Source organism: Lynx rufus, unplaced genomic scaffold (genome assembly GCF_022079265.1).
Source record: "Lynx rufus isolate CCGP_SWC_20201006 ecotype Redwood Valley unplaced genomic scaffold, mLynRuf1.p SCAF_5, whole genome shotgun sequence".
NCBI lineage: Eukaryota > Metazoa > Chordata > Mammalia > Carnivora > Felidae > Lynx > Lynx rufus.
This window is the reverse complement of record NW_025814867.1, coordinates 78,218,009-78,233,448: the sequence shown is the minus strand read 5'-3', so window position 1 is coordinate 78,233,448 and position 15,440 is coordinate 78,218,009. Positions and strand designations below refer to the sequence as shown.

Here is a 15,440-nt window from a genome sequence, read left to right as displayed (position 1 = left end):
GCAATGTTACTTCACCCCCGTGCCACCCCCTCTCGGCTGCAGGCCTCGCCTGCACTAATGTCCTTGGCACAGTACCTGGCTCAATTAATCAATAGCACCACAGACTCGGCCTATCACCTCTCACTGAAGTCCTTGGACTTTGTACTTAATTAAAGTGGAGCCCACCTATGACTCACACATTAGCAAATAATTCATTCATGAGCCCCCATTCATTTTGTTCAAGTACAGGTGATACAGAAATAAACAGGGCCCAGCCCCTGCCCCTGAGGCCTCAGAGGAAGAGAAAGACCCATAAAATGATGGGTGTAAGCGCATGGAAGGCATTCAGAACTAAAGGCTGGGGTACCACCAACTCCACTAGAAGAAGTCAGGAATGGTAATGTTCCTCCTGGGCTCTGAAGGATGAATAGGAGTTTGCCAGGCAGAAAAAGGCATATCCAGAGAGAATGGCAGTCCAAAGGCTTAGCTATGAAAGAAGGCCCGTAGTAGTCACAGAATGGTGAGAAGCTATGAGGGGTGAGGGTATGAGGGCTGCAGTGATGGAAATGGGGTTCAGAATTATCTGCTCCAGACAGAAGTGTTTCTCGTCCCAATTTACCCAAGAAACTGGGACTGGCAGAGGTTTTCTAAGCAAGCAAGTGACATTATTATTTTCTCTAAGCTCAGTGTTGAGTTCCTGACACCAAAAAGGGGCTCTGATGGGGCAGGAGAGGTGAAGAGAAGCCATTTCAGTTGATAGAGGAGAAGGTGCCAGAGACTACCTTTCCTCACCCCTGGTCTGACCTGCAGCCCCACCAACCACCGACCTGGCAGATCCTGAACTTGAGTCAAGTCCCCACCGGAATAAGAAGCTCCAGAAATGGGATATCCGTGTTCACAGAGTGATGGCAAGAGAGGAAGGTGAGAGCCACAGCTGGCACCGGCTGCAGAGGTAACCTACAGGCGAGTTGGGAAAATGTCCTTTTGTGTCTGGTGGCTCACGGCATCCCGAAAGGAGGAGGACAGACCTCGGGTACTTCGCTGTTCTCTCCAAGGCTACTTTCTCATCCATTAAATGGAGATAAACCCCACATCAAAAACTCATTCCAAGGGTCTGTTTGTTTCTAGTGGCTAAGGGTCCATTTGTTTAATCTTGTGGAGGAGGGAGACGTCAGACTAAAAGACCTCAAATATGATGGGGCCCCTGGGGCACATGGGTGGCTCAGTTGGTTGAGCGTCCGACTCTTGATTTCGGCTCAGGCCATGATCCCAGGGTTGTGGGATCAAGCCCTGAGTCGGGTTCCACACAGAGCGTGGAGCCTGCTTAAGATTCTTTCTCTCCCTTTCCACCTCCGCTCCCCTTCCCCACTCGTGTGCACTCTCTGTCTCTAAAACAAAGAAAATAAAACTGTCAAATACGATGGGCTCCACTAAAGCACAGGATGGAATCAGCCCCACCGAGACACACGCTGGGCTGTGGTCGATTCCTAGGAGAGGAATCTGATCAGTCCCTTCCAAGTTGCTTTCTGCCCTGCTGGGCTGTTTGCAGTTTCTGTCAGATCGGATCACATTTCCCACCTGAGCCAGGGGGCCCAGGAGAGCTGTGGGCCTTGCAGCCGGGAGTCTCAGAGGGCTCACATGACAGGCTGGCAGGGCGCAGCTGTTCCTGGCAAGGGCATCAATAATACAGGCCTTTTTCCGCAAACTCTGGCAAACAGTCTAACGTGACAAGTGAAAACACTGTGTCCAAATTCTCACTGGGGCTGAGGGCAGCAGAGGCCAAAATAACTCGCCTTTATCAGGGCTAAATCACCAAGTGAATCAGAGCTCTGCTGGGCTGGGGTGGCAGCCGGAGGAAGCTGCTGGTGATAAGTGCCAAGAAATGTAGGGGGAACGGTAGAGGAGGGAGCAGCAGGCAAGGTCCTTGCAGAGAACAAAATGCCTGTATTGCATGAGTGCCTGCCCATGGAATGTTGCAGAAACCCAGGGGCACCCAGAAAGGAACCCGTGTGACTTGTTGGCTGGGGAGTGAACTGGGCCATGGATTGCATCTCAGCAACAGCCAAAAATCACTGCGACCACCACAGGCAGCCCAGAGACGACTGCAACAGGAGGCCTTATGAAGAGCGGGCCAACCGCCCTTCGTGAGCAGAGGGACTAGTGGGGTAGGGTTCAGCAGGATTTTGTCTCCTTTGTGCTGTATCAGCACCAAAAACGGGGCCTGGCATCAGCGCACTCCGTATGAATGACTGAGGAAAGGCGTGGTGTGGAGAAAGAACACGGGCTTTGGGCACAGGAGCACCGTCAGTAACCGAAAATTTAAGCAAGCCACTTGTTCTCTCTGAGCCTCAGTCTCCTCATCCGGTAAATGGGATAATGCGCCTGGAAAGATGCCTATAAGAATTAAAATAATGAATGTAAAAGCCCCTAAAATGATGCCTGGTAGGTAGCAGGCACTCAATAAACGGACTTCTCAGAATTAGACCGCAGCCTTCAAATACTTGGAGACCTGCAGTATCAGCTGTTTCCAATCCTTTTGGGGGGCGGGGGAGATTAGAAGAGATAATAAAAAGAATATAAAACAACAGAAGATGATGAATCAAAGGGAAGTACAGGGAGACCTCTAAGGTCACGCCGCCTGGGTGGCCTTGGTAAGTCAAATTTTCCGTGGGTCTCAGGACTCCCTATGGTTAGATGGGGATTGGGGTTGATCGGTATTCTTCAAACCATGCTCCAGGAACCACAGAGTCCGTGGAGACCCTGAGGGGCCATCTTGGGGTAAGGAGGTGGGAGACAGTGGGCCCTAACACAGCTTCAGGAAGCTCCCCACTGAAGGCTTCCTTCTGAAGAAACTTCCACACTCTGTCCTGAGTCCTTTAAAAGTCAGTGCTTTGGGGGTTCCTGGGTGGCTCAGTTGGTTAAGCGTCCAGCTCTTGGCGTTGGCTCAGGTCATGATCTCATGATTCGTGGGATCGGGGCCCCTCTTCCGGCTCTGTGCTGGCAGTGTGGAGCCTGCTTGAGAGTCTCTCTCTCTCTGCCCCTGCCCACCCTCCCCCGACTGTCTCTCTCTCTCTCTCTAAGTGAACTTAAAAAAAAAAAAATTAAAAGTCAGTGCTTTGTCCAAAGTCACCAGGGTCCTCCCAAAGACCAGTTCTCTCTAGGAACCTAGTCCAGCACTAGAGGAAGGCGAGGAAGGCACCTGGAGTGCAAAATCTCAGGGGCATGTGAGTCCAGGGTTGGCATCTGAGCATGAGTGCCTCTTTAAATCTTGCACCTGAAGCATCTGGCTTGCCTGGCTACTACCAGCCCTAAGTCCCCAGCCCTTCTTCAGCTCCCCTGTTCGGCATTGGGCATTTCCCACTCTGGAAATCTCTCACCACTACCTTCCACGGCACTGCCTTCCGTGGTAGCGTTTTGCTTTCTGGCTCCCCTCCTTCCTCCTGGGCGAGAAGAGTGGAGTAGAGAACTGGAGGGGAGGAGAGCATGGCAGGCGAGGGGAGGGCATGCTGTGGGGAGGGGCCGGTGAAGCTGGTATTGAACACGCGGAGCGTGAGGGATTGGCTGAAGTGCATGAGGCAGGTCTGGACCCCAGGAGAAGAAGCTGGAACGGGGAGATTTTCTCCCCGCACTTGAGAGAATCTTCTCTCGCATCCACTTCTTCCTTCCTCGCCCTACTGGCGCAGCTAAAGTCAGGTCCACATCACCTAATATCAGGGCCCTCGCAATAGCCTCCCAAACCATGCCTGCCTCCCACCTCTCTCCACATACAAGACTGTGCTCCACATCCGGCTCTGGACAATTACGCCCCTCCTTAGAGACAAAATGGCGTCTTCCAAGTTTGCTCCACTAAGTCCAAATTCCTCACCCCCACCTCACCCGCAAGCCTCCGAGCCACACCCCACCACATGCAAATGCGCCCCTAAGCTGTAGGTGACCCAAGGCACCACTACTCCCTGAACTCCCCCAAGCCCCCTGCTCTGACTGCTCGTGCTTTCTTCCCCCAGCGCATCCTCACCGCGCACCCCGATCCCACCCTATGGAATCTTTGCACTGTGAACAACACACCCACTCTCCTCTCTTCCCAGAGCCTGCATCCAGGCCTGTGAAAGTCTAGAGCCGTTTGCAGATGTTGGAGAGTACGCTTCCCTCTCTCTGCTCGGCCAGTATTTTCAGTACGTCACTATTGCACAAGCAAGGCCCTTGCCTTGTCCTCAGCAAAGAGCTACAGGGTGAAAAGCAAGCACCTTGCCCTGTAACCGCCATGAGACCCACACCTGCAGACAGGAGACACTGAACAGTGAAGCTTCAGTGGGAACATTGTGAGCCACAGAGAAACTGCCCTCTCCACAGTTTCTCTCTTTATTCCCCTTTGCACCTAGCCCAGCTGTGGCTCCAGCGGGCACTCGATAAATGCTAATTGAATTCATTAATTAGATCCTCCTGCTGGGAGAACGGAACTAACCCCAGAATGATTATGGAACATTTCCATAAAAAATAATTTTCTTGGGGCACCTGGGTGGCTCAGTCGGTTGAGTGTCTGACTTCGGCTCAGGTCATGATCTCACAGTTTGTGAGTTCAAGCCCCACATCGGGCTCTGTGCTGACAGCTCAGAGCCTGGAGCCTGCTTCGGATTCTGTGTCTCCCTCTCTCTCTGCTCCTCCCCTGTTCACACTCTGTCTCTCTCTCAAAAATAAGTAAAGATTAAAAAAACATTTAAAAAAATAATAATTTTCTTGGGGCGCCTGGGTGGCTCAGTCAGTTGGGCATCCGACTTCGGCTCAGGTCATATTCTCATGGCACACGGGTTCGAGCCCTGCATCAGGCTCTGTGCTGACAGCTCAGAGCCTGGAGCCTGCTTCAGATTCTGGGTCTCCCTCGCTCTCTCTCTGCCCCTGCCCCACTTGTGCTCTGTCTCTCGAAAATAAATACACATTAAAAATAATAATAATTTTCTTGCCTTTTCCATGTAAAGATGAACGACCCCTCCAATGATGAACATGTTCTAAAACTGGATGGTTGCACAACTCGGTACATTTACTAGAAGTCATCGAATTTACACTTAAAGGAAGTTAATTTCATGGAACATAAATTACACCTCAGTAAAAGTGTTTTTAAAATATCTGTGTGATGATCAAAACCACTGCATTCAGATAAGTAATAAGCTGAGTAATGAGCACACTTAAAAACAAACAACAACAAAAACATAACCAGGCCCTCCCTGTAAGGTGTGGCTCTGAGCTCAGCCTTGGCCCCCGTGGGCCAGCAGCAGCTGTCAGTGGTTGGGTCCGGGGAACCTCCCAGGACAGTGTGGCTTGTTGGGGTGGGGAGAACACCAGGACGGCCAGGCATCAGGTCAGCCTACAGTCAGGACAAGTGAACTGATCCTACAGAACATTCCACATGGGCCTCTTCGGTGGATCAAGGCTAAAGAATCAGACCCAGGTCAGAAGCAGCGCCCTGAGGAAGTGTCTTCCGGCCTCAGACCGTGGCTCACTTACACGGCACCAGTGAACTTCCTCCAGAGCAATTCCACAATCCACGATGTCACGCTCAGTTGTGTTATTATCTAATTAATATCTGTCTCTCTCTGTAGACCCTACGCTACGTGAGGTCAAGGATGTGGCTCTTGTGCTCACAGGGCCTATTAGAGAAGCAGGCACATGGTAGAGGGTCATTAAAAAGTTGCTTGAGTGCTAAGTAAGCGAATGGACACTCTTCACTGATGGAATCAGGACAAGGTACACACACACACACACACACACACACACACACACACACCCATTTTCTTTCAGCACAGCCCTGCCATTCAGCTGGATGGTTGGAAAGGGCCCCACGAAGAGGAGAGAGAACCAACGTGCTCTAGGGTAATTCACTACACCTGCCCCCACTGAGCCTCACAACGATCTAGATACTAGATATCGTTATTGCCTTATTGATAGCAGAAACTGGGGTTTTGCAATCAAAACCCAGATCTGTCAGGCCAGAAAGCCCCAGCTCTTTCCCAGTCATCTCTGAGGAGGGAGTGGGGGCAGGCAAGCTCAAGGTTATGACTGCACAGGCAGGTGGTTGAGAGTCTGAAGACCAGTGAGGACGGGTGTTTTCCCCAGGGTCAGGGCCTCCCACATCCTACCCGCCAGCCTCTTCCCACAGTGTGTGTGAGCCAGTCCTGAGTGCACAGCAGGCTCGTAGAACAGACTCATGTCTCCACAAGACTGTGGCTCCAAGCCTGAGCCTCACTCACACCCGGACAGCAGCCCATGGCCAGTGCAGGCCTCCAAGAAACTCTCCTTTCCGCCTAGGAAAGCACTTCCCCCGCTATTCCATTTCCCACCGCAGCATCACAAAGTGCTGACGCCCCAGAGAACACCCACAGCATGCCCCCCTCCTCCCAAATGCTCCCAAAAGCACGGCCTGAGGTACACAGTTTCACACAGTAAGGTGTGCATCACACAAGGTGCCGCCCACCCTTACTCCCAGATAGCAGAGCGCGAGGACTAGAAGGACGGACTTGTGCACTGTACGTTCACGAACTATAATTGAAATAAACATTTGAAAACAAGAAGACTTGGGTGTCAGGCCATCTGGGTTCAAGTCCCAACTGAGTCACCACTTACTAGCTATGAGACCTCCCATGCCTTCGTTTCCTCATGTGTCAAATACGGTATTAACAGCACCAAACTCTTAGGGTTGTTGGGATGAATGAGGTAATGCATAGAAAGCACTTAGAACCTGGTACATAATAAATGCTATAGGATTGTTAGCTGCCATTATTATTTTTCCCAGCATAGTAACGCTGCCTGTCCGTCTAGAAGTGAAAGAACAACATCAGGAGATGCTGAGCACAGGGAAGGCCTGAGGCCATGCAAGATTCCCTTGGCATTTCAGACCTCCAAACACTGAGAAAATAGCCATGCTGGCCTAACTCCAGACGCTTCTTTATCTCAGCTGCCAGTAAGTACAGATGTTGGCATACCAGCACCGGGGAGGAACAGGGTGGAGGGAGAGAGCTTACCCCACAGCACAGTAAAAAAAATCAACACTTACAGGCTGTCTGCTCATCTGCGGAAGGGGGCGGGGGGAACTTCCCTGGAAAAATATGCAGCTCTAGAAAATACCACTTTCCTGGAGCCACCCAGAATGATGAAGAAGGATCTCCGATAACTGGCTAACTAGGTCAAAAGACAAAGAAGTCAGGCTTCGGGGCAACTCCAGAAATGTGGGAGGGGGCTTATCAGCACTAGGTCCTCTTGCTTCTCACATTTAAAGTTTATTTATTTATTTTGAAGGGAGTGGCAGAGAGAGAGAGAGAGAGAGAGAGAGAGAGAGAGAGAGAATCCCAAGCAGGCACCATGCTGTCAGCACAGAGCCCAGTGCGGGCTCGATCTCACTAACCATGAGACCATGACCTAGGTGGAAATCAAGAGTCCGACACTTAACTGACTGAGCCACCCAGGCGCCCCTCCTTCCTACATTTAAAAACTATAGCCTGGGGTCTAAATTCACACAGCCAGACCTAAGGAGCAGAAAGGGTAAGAGACACACAACTAGCCATCAGAGAAATGCAAATTAAGACCATAATGAGACACGGTCCCCCATCTATCAGAAGAGCTAAAATAAAAATATGACCAAACACCGGCAAGGAGGTGGAGAAAGTGGAATCCTCCCACACTGCTGGTGGGAATGTTAAATGGTACAGTCACAGTTTGGCAGTTTCTTAAATAAATAAATAAATAAATAAATAAATAAATAAATAAATAAATACACTTACCATACAACTCAGCAATTGCACTGCTGGGCACTTATCCCAGAAAAACAAAAATTTATGTCTACATGAAAACCTACACAAAATTGTTCACAGCAGCTTTATTTGTAATAGTCAAAAACTGGGAACAACCAAACAAAGGTCGATAGTGAAACTGGTACATCCATACCATGGAATACCAGTCAGAAAAAAAAAAAAAAAAAAGAGCAAATTACTGATACATTCGACTACCTGGATGGGCCTGAAATGTATTATGATGACTGAAAACAAGCCAGTCTCAGAAGTTTGCATACTGTCCATCTCTGTTTACAGAACATTCTCAGAATGACAAAATTATAGAGAGGAAACACAGAGGGGAGGGGGCCACGGGAGTGGGACAGTGAAAGGGTGGCATGAGGGAGATCTTTCTGGTGAGAGAACAGCCCATCTCTTGATCGTAATAGTGGCTCTGCTAATCCACCCATGCGAGAAAATGACACACATTGTCCCAATCTCACGTTCCTGGTTTTGATATCGTGCTATAAGCATGTAAGATGAAGCCACTGGAATAAACTAAATGAAGGATGCACTGGGCCTCTCTGTACTATCTTTGCAACTCCTAGTGAATCTACAATTGTTTCAAAACAAAACATTAAAAAAAAAAAAATAGAAGCGCGCAGGCCATAAGCCCCGGCAACTGGGAGTCCAGCCCACATCCTTCTCCAAAATCCCAGTCGTCCAATCAAATTACTTACAATTTTGCATGCAGCATGACATTCAATACGGCCATGCCTTTGCATGTACAAACTTCCACCCAGACTGCCCTCCCTCCACCTAACTTTTAATTTCCTTTACAAACCAATTCACATACATTCACCTTCTAGAAGCTTCCCTGACTTCCTGTCCTAAGATTGCTCATCTTCCTTTGCACTTCCCTGTATGTACTCAACTGAATTGTAATTATTAGTTTACGTGTCATAGTCTCTCACGACATGCAAGCTTGGGAATTGGAAAATACATTTCCAAACATCTCCAATAAAGGATTTGTTTGTAGAGCGGACAAAGGGCTCGATTCAATCGTAAGAAGACAAAGAAACAAATTCTATTTTTTTTAAGTGAACAAAAGATTCTGCACAGACATTGCACCAAAGGAAACAGGCAGATGGCAAATAAGCACACGACAAGATGATCAGCAGCATTGATCTTTAAGGAAATGCGAATAAAATGACAAGATATCACCGCAAACCTAGCAGGATAGCTAAAATTAAAAAGGCTGCCCATACCAAGTGTTGGCAAGGAAATGGAGCACCTTGCCAAAGATAGTACAGAGAGGGTCCAGTGCCTCCTTCATTTAGTTTATTCCAGGTATTCTCAGGTAGTGCTGGGGGGGGGAGGCAATGTAAGATGGCACTGCCACTCTAGGAAACAATTTGGCAGCTTCTTAAAAAGCTCAACATACACCCGCCATCTGGCCCAGCCATTGCACTCTTAGGTACTGATGAAAGAAAAAGAATCCATAGGTCCCTACAACATTTTTTCACAAATGCTTATAGGGGCTTTATTTTAATGGCCCCAAATTGGCAACAACCCAAATGTCTGTTAATAGATAAAAGGATAAACCGAGAGTGGTATTTCCGTACAGCAGGACCCTATTCGGCAATAAAGGCATGAACCACTTCCGCACACGACGCGGACAAATGTCAGAATGATTAAGGAGGGCACTGACTGTGATGAGCACCGGGTGGCGTATGGAGGTCAGGAATCACTATATTGTACACCTGAAACTAACATTACACTGTATGTTTACTAACTGGAGTTGAGATAAAACTTAAATTAAAACTTAAAAGCGATCATGCTGAGTGTAAGAAGAACACGTGCTGTATGATGCTATTTACTTAAAGTTCTAGAAAACGCACGCGAATCTGCAGTGATAGAATGCAGATTAGGGGCTGCGTGGGGCTGGGAGACAGGACAGAGAGAGGGGGAAGAGGGAAGGATAAGGTCAAGGAGGAAACTTTGAGTGCTAATGATTATGCTCATTAACTTGACTGTGCAGAGAATTTCATGAGTGTAAACATGCGTCAAAACTCATCAAGTTGTGCAGTTTATTTTTTTTTAATTTTTTTTTTATGTTTTATTTATTTTTGAGAGAGAGACAGAGCACGAACGGGGGAGGGTCAGAGAGAGAGGGAGACACAGAATCTGAAACAGGCTCCAGGCTCTGAGCTGTCAGCACAGAGCCCGATGCGGGGCTCGAACTCACAGACTGCGAGATCACGACCTGAGCCGAAGTCGGTCGCCCAACCGACTGAGCCACCCAGGTGCCCCCAAGTTGTGCAGTTTAAATAAGTGCAGGTTGTTGTTAGGATTCAATAGAGCTGCAGGGAGAAAATCACAGGTACCATTTAACAGGCATCTACTTTGTGGGAAGAGCAGGACATAAATAATTATTAATCTTCACTCGTTTTACAGATGAGGAAACTGAGTCAGAAAAGCCAGGTAGTCGTGCAGCTATGGTCAAGCGAGGTTTACACCCAGTTCAAATGGCCTCAAAGCTGGGGCACTTTTCTGCGTATGGTGAGTTGTTCCGACAGTGGGGGAGCTTCCAGCAAGAAGCTAGAAATGATACACCTCGGCCTCAACAAGACCTCTAGGAAGGTTGACAACAGAGGAGGATGAAGAGCTGGCATCACAGAGATGCCAGGGGATCTTTGACATCATTGAGAGGACACCCTCTGCCTTCTGGGTGGCCACTGCCACAAATTCCTCCACTAGCCAAACCCCGCCCATCACAGGTTTGGGGCCAGACAAGCCAAGGCAGGAAATGGGCTGTACCTGCCTCTGGGAACATTCTTCCCCGTGCAGCCAGAGTGGTTTGGTGTGAAAGACCCTGGCCAGACATTCAGCACAGACTCCAGCTCCACCTGTGTCACCGACAAGGCTCTTCCCCTTTCTGGGCCTCCGTTTCCTCAAATGGAAGATGTGAAGGCCCACCGACCAGCTTTCCAAGGACCTCTTTCAGCCCTGACTCGTGTTCTGAGCGCCCTGCTGAAGTGAGTTTTTCCTGCCTCTGGAACTGATCAGGTGCCACAAAGGAAAAGGATTCCTGATTATCTACAGAACTGTACACGCCACACCTCCCTCAACCCCAGTCCCACAAAGACGCCTGTCCCACTCAGCAGTGCCTTCCCAGATCTCCCCCTCTGGCCACTCTGCCTCCTCCCCTCAGCGCTACCCTTCTGCAGGAATCTTCCCAAGACTCTGGCCCACCATTTGCTGCTTTGCTCCGCAGTTAGCAGGGGGAGCACCGAAGACTCAATTTTGGGGGGGGTCTGGGAGCCCTGGGACACACAGACCCTTGAGACAATTTCTCCCTTTAGAATTCTTGGAAATGGTGTATGGCTGTGGGCTAACAGACGTCGGGTACCGTGTCGATGTAGGAGGGCTCCTCCCCCAGTCCCCTGCCATACCAGTGCGCTCAAGGCCCAGCCAGGATCTCCCGACCGAACGGGCCACGAGATGTGGCTAGGCACCCAATCGGCTTTCGGTAACTACCTATGACACTGAAGTAAATCCCTCTTGCCAGAGGAATAATCACTTACCCAAACATGGAGGAAAACCGAGCACATCCACCTCAGTATGTTCGCCTGGCAAAAGCGCATGGAGCCCAGAGGCTGAGAGGGCCTCTGCTTCCAAATGACTCAGAGACCTGGGGCCACCACATGAGTGAGGGGACGATGCTAAAGAATTCTATGGATGCTCCCAGCTCTGATGCTATCTTGCTGTAGAATGAAGAGTCCATGGTATCTGAAAGGAACAGTGTGGCCTTTTGTCAAGCCCCAAGCATGCAGCTGCAGCTGCTCACATAGCCTCAGAGATGGAATGATGTACCCCGAGGGAAGGGACCCTGCCTGTTGGAACCGCATCAGCATCATCCGGAAACGCCCTCTCCTGGAGGCGAGCACTTGCCGTGAAAAGCATCCGCTAGAGCTGTGGAGTCACAGCAGGCTGAGTTTACATCTCTGTTGCCTGTGGGCTGTGAAATCTTGGGCAAGTCTCTTTACCTCCACGAGAGACTCCATTTCCACATCTGCCTCGTGGGGATGGAAAACCCTATTATCCTGTTAGGCCACTGCAGAACTAAATGAGATTCCGCAGACAAGAGTACAAGCACAGTGCCTAGAGCCGTCACCGACCCTCTCCTGCCCTCCCTCGTACACACAGGTAAGTCCCCAGACTAGCATCTGCCCAGGTGGTTTCAGTGGAAAACCAAACCCCTGATGAGGAAGGGGACTTAACTGCAAGCACACCGGAGAAGCCCCACATGCACGAAGGCTATGGCAGCAGACGCACGGGAAGGGGTCTGAGAAAGGTGGAGGCAGGGACGGCCCCTGAGACCATCCACCACGTCCCCTTAGCCATGGCACACAAGGGCTCAGTGATCAGGAGGTCTCCAGAGCCGTGCCCCATCCCACCAGCCTGGTTCCCTGCCTCCCCAGGAGGAGCACGTACCTTCCCATCGGCCACCCACCGCCAGTCACCAGCTGTGCGACCTGGCTTCTTAAAATGAGGGCTTTGGACCAAATGGCCTCTCCAGTCCTTCCCACCTTTCTAATTCTCTGAACTACGATTCTACAAAGTGAACTGGTGCCTAATTGATGCCCCACCTTCTCCCTATCCCCTTCCCCGGAATACATGGGGCACGGGTGGGGAGGCAGGGAGCCCAAAGGTTCCAGGAAAGTAGAGGGAGAAGGGCAGAGGCTGGGGCTCCATTATGCTAATTTAATTAGCTCTAATCTGCCCACAGCAGGGCCTTGAAGAAAGAGGCTTTTGTTTCAATTTTTACATTTGGCAGGAAGTGCTCCTCCTCCTCCTCCTCCCCCCTCATACCCTCCTGTAGAATTTAAGAGTCAAAAGCTCTAATTTCAGTCCTGGCTCTCACATGTAGCCGTGCTGGGCCTTCCTTTTCACACTTCTTTGACCGACTCCTTGATTTTTCCAGGAAGGAAATATGCCCCAGATGTCCATGAGTAAATGGAGAGTTTTTATCTGCCCTTACAAAAGGGTGTCAGTAATTCACAGATTTCCCAAGAAGCGAGAGCCAAGGCGTGGGGAAAGGCCAGCAGACTTCTCTCCACTGAGAAACCAAAGGTTTACCAATCACCTAAGCCCCCTCTCACGGGCAGGGAGCCTCACGACCGCCTCATGGGATGATTAGAACAGAAATCTCATCCGTTCATCCATTCTGCTAATGCTCATTGAGCAGTACTCTCCACAGGAGAGGAAGGACAAGGAAGATGCACAGGACAGTGACTTGCTTCATGCCTCCCAGCCTGTCGGTGGTAGAACGAGCAAGTAAGCTGAATCTCCAAAACCAAAAAGCCCTGGCTTATAAAACTGGCTAACTTCGGCAGTGTAAACTTCCCCACCGTGGCCAATCTCTAGCTGTCAACAGTTTTTAACAAGCAGTTTGCAAAACTCCTGAATATTTAAAAATCGGCTCTCTGAGAGTGCCCAGACTAGCAGCAAATTCTCCGGGCTCCTAATTAAGGGTTCTTTCGGCCTCACCTCTCTACTTCTGCGCAGGGGGCGGCAACATGCCGTGGGGGCTGAAGGACTGAAGGAGTAACCTTAATGAAAATTATCTGAAGGACTGTCAGCAGGGGTAGGATTTCAGGCCTGTTTTATTCTCTTCCATGTCAGTATTTCTCCAGGTGTCCTATGAGCACATATTACCTTTACAATCAGAACATATTTAGGTAATTAGTCATTTTTTAGTGAGCTTAGCGGAATGCTTTGTAATAACCTCCTCACATCATTTTGGTCATTCTGTCTCCCTTGGGTGTGAGACAGAGAGAAAGAGAAAGTATCCTAAGAGCTCAAGCTCCCTCGCAGAACAGAGCAGGTGCCCCCTAAGTTAAGCCATTCACGTGAATCCCATGCAGTCTTACCTGGAGGATAAATTCATCCCCTCTGGAGTTCAAATTTCACCAGCAACTGAGAAAAACACAACTCCCCGTTAAGATTCCAAAAGCCCTGCTCGGAAAAATCAAAGCCTCTGCAGCCACCAAGTGACCTTGCCCCTCAACGGGCTGAGGTAGAAGCAGGTGGTTTATACTAGAAACAACTGCTCCTTCTCCCTTGAGCTTTAGAGGGAGAGGTTTCCAGCACCTCCAAAGAGGAGGCGTTCTGCCCTCTCTGTCCCCAAGCTGGGATTCAAGGGGTCTTACCTCACTGCTGGGACAGAGGTTGGGCACCAGGGCGTGGGCACGCTCAAGGAGGCCAATTCATTTCAGCTGGGGCTCACTGCTTCTCTGTGGGCTGCTGGCCGCAGAGCTCTGCACAATCGGCTCTACCTCACCTACAGAGGAAACACACACACACACGCACACACGCACACACAGAAAAGTTGCTGACAAAGCACCAGAAGCACATTATGTTAACACATGCAGGAGGGCTAGCCCCCTTCCTCCTCCCACTCCTGGCCCTGGTCACTCGTGACACCTCAGAGCCCCTTCCAGAACTACAGCCCCACCTGAAACAGCCAGGCACCTTTCCAGGACCCAAACTGCCCATCTATTCACCCAGACCTACCCCTTCGGGGGCTGTGCAATTTCACTGAGCTCTAGATGAAGCAAAGCAAATTCTACCACAGTCACTTAATCCTGTGCTACTTGCTATTATTAGTAAGAAAAGCAAGAAAAAGAAAAGTACAGTTCTGGCCCCAAGTCTCGTGTTTAGATAAGGCTTATGGATACCTGATTTCAATCAACGAACACATCCAACTTGCTCACAGTCTCCCTTTGACCCACAGTATGTTGTTTGGAATGTTACGAATGTGAATTCAATTCCCGATTTATTTTGAGAGCATTTTTAACGGAAACTAAATTTTCAGTCCATATATTATTGTAGCTGTCTGGGTGAACAGCATGTTTTTCAAGCAATTGTTTTTTTTCCCAGGATCAAAGAAATTTGTGTTTAATCTAGAGACTTCAGAAAATATAATTAAGTCAACAGAAGGAAAAAAATTACCTATTCCTCTCCACCCAAGATAACTACAGATAACACACTCTTCCTGGTTTTATTTGGTTATCCAGATCTTTCACAAAGCTGCAATAAAGCTAGGCATGACTTGGTTCTGTGTCATCAGCGTTCTCCTGCAGCCCCATTGTAACAGTGATATAACTTGCACCTACGTGGCTATAAATGTTACCCCACCCCCAAAGGCTGGCCATCTCCAATGTTTTTATGGTAATTACAAAGAGTGCTTAAAAGTAAATCTTTGGGGAAATCCAAGGTTATTTCCTTAAGGCCCGGTCAAAGAGTTTCCAAATGTCTCATCTTGGAATGCTGCCTCCAGGACTTCTGTGCCATATAAGCCGCTCTCAGCCATGGAGAAGGGTGCCCATTCCTCCCCTGCTCCTTCCCCAGGGCCGCCTGGCCCCTCCCTCACCCACATCCTGGCTCACCACGGGTAACACTGGCAGTGGAAATGAGAGTGGAGTGCCAGCCGTGTGGATTCTCACTTTTCATGTTCACATTCAGCTTAGCCCAAATAGAAGATAAGACCTACTGATTAAATGCACTCCCCTAATCAAGCCTGGGGAGGGGGTACCTGAGTGAGAACGGTAAGGAGCAAAAGGTGGGAAACCCCCTGAGGGACAGAGACGAGTGGTAACACACAAGCATGGTGTCCAGGGGGAAGAGACCCTGAGATGC

At 49.5% G+C, this 15,440-nt stretch overlaps 1 protein-coding gene across 5 annotated transcripts in view; it reads right to left on the bottom strand.

Moving 5' to 3' along the window:
- Window positions 1-15,440, bottom strand: part of ST6GAL1 (ST6 beta-galactoside alpha-2,6-sialyltransferase 1) — a 120,917-nt gene that overhangs the window by 78,578 nt on the left and 26,899 nt on the right. For 2 of the 5 annotated variants that reach the window (XM_047099532.1, XM_047099536.1), the window contains exon 2: window positions 13,952-14,082. The exons of 2 other annotated variants lie outside the window; for them this stretch is intronic. The gene's annotated coding sequence lies outside the window, so the exon portion shown is untranslated. Of the gene's footprint in view, window positions 1-11,323; window positions 11,529-13,951; window positions 14,083-15,440 lie in introns of all 5 variants that reach the window. One more of the 5 variants, XM_047099531.1, reaches the window with a different exon arrangement.